Below are 1398 nucleotides of genomic sequence, written 5' to 3' on the forward strand. Positions count from 1 at the left end.
TTTTCATTCTCATCTTCACAACATCAATGTCTTCAATAAACCTTATTTTTGGATTCCATCTCTCCTGAGTGTCATTTCTGCATTTGGGTCAACCAGCCTAGTTATCCCGTGACAGAAGCAGGTAGATGATGGCGTCTTCAACCCCAAGCCCATTATGATATAAAATAAATATGTAATATATTAATTAATATACTAATATAAAATACAAATCTATTTAAAAGATCTAGATACATCTTTTGAGTTGTAAACGTTATTTTGATGGGTTGAGTTGGCATCATGATGCTGCATCAACCCAATATTGTCCCCAGTTATTTTATTTGCCAAATTAAAAACTTATGATAGTAATTAACTGCATAACACTTTTAAAAAAAATATGGAAATTCTATTTAGAATCATCATCATCATCACAAAGTGAATTCCTCTGACTCAGTGTAGTTTGTTGGTTGGTTGAAGTTTCAATAGAAATTGTCTTAACTTAACAAGACTGAATGTGATTTCTTTTAGACTACAGGGCTGATGAAAAGGAAGCTGCTGTGTGTGATGGGAGGAGAATCATGGGAATCGTTGGAAAACAGGGCAAGTGGGTGCAGTCGGATCTGGAACAATAGGAGGATTAAAGCACCGCAGCAGGGATGGTCAGGTAAATGATACACATTACAGCTGTGACCGTTTGTACTGTTGTCTAGACAGACAAGAAAGACAAATCCCAACATGCTTGAGATGAACATGTAGACAATACAAACATCGTTGTGGTTTTCATGCATGAATATTTTGTTCAACTCCATCTTTCAACGCTGGTTTTTCTCTCAGTAACGTTTTTGACTGCAGTAACAGAAATGTCGGTACATTCTTCATCATGTCCTACCTGCACATATCCATATGTATATTAAAAATGTAGCATGAGTATATTTCCTTAACTATATTGTCTTCACATTACCTTCAGCATATCTTTATTTTTAGCCTTATTGTACTTTTATAGCTGTTGTCTTGCTTCTTCCATGCTTCATGTGTATCCAGCTGCTGTAACATGTACATTTCCCAGATGAGGGATCAAGAAAGTTTATCTTAACTTTTACTGTTCTGTGTGTAAATATAATTAATGCTTATTTCTGAAGGAAGAAGATCTGTACTCAGTGATGTGTTCACTATCACAGTTCAAGACGATGTTCACAGACTAGTTCCTACTTCTTAGTTCAATCCCATTTGATCTTTTGGTGCTGATGATTCACACATCTTCGTAAAAAAAAAACCCAACAACAACTAAACAACCATGTATTGCGCTTTCTTGGAGTTCTAAGCTGTCGTGCTTGTACAGGCGTTTAGCGAAAATGTGAGCTGCATACCAGGATTTGTCAAACCATTAAACTCTTGCACAAGTTTCTCAAATAGAAGCTTCTC

General features: G+C 35.9%; 1 long non-coding RNA gene across 1 annotated transcript in view; it reads left to right on the forward strand.

The window, feature by feature from the left end:
* LOC103369391 (uncharacterized) overlaps positions 1 to 1398 on the forward strand; it is a 15307-nt gene that overhangs the window by 10982 nt on the left and 2927 nt on the right. The gene's annotated exons all lie outside the window — the stretch shown is intronic.

The sequence above is a fragment of the Stegastes partitus genome, unplaced genomic scaffold (genome assembly GCF_000690725.1).
Source record: "Stegastes partitus isolate 25-593 unplaced genomic scaffold, Stegastes_partitus-1.0.2 Scaffold1281, whole genome shotgun sequence".
In the NCBI taxonomy this organism is placed as follows: domain Eukaryota; kingdom Metazoa; phylum Chordata; class Actinopteri; family Pomacentridae; genus Stegastes; species Stegastes partitus.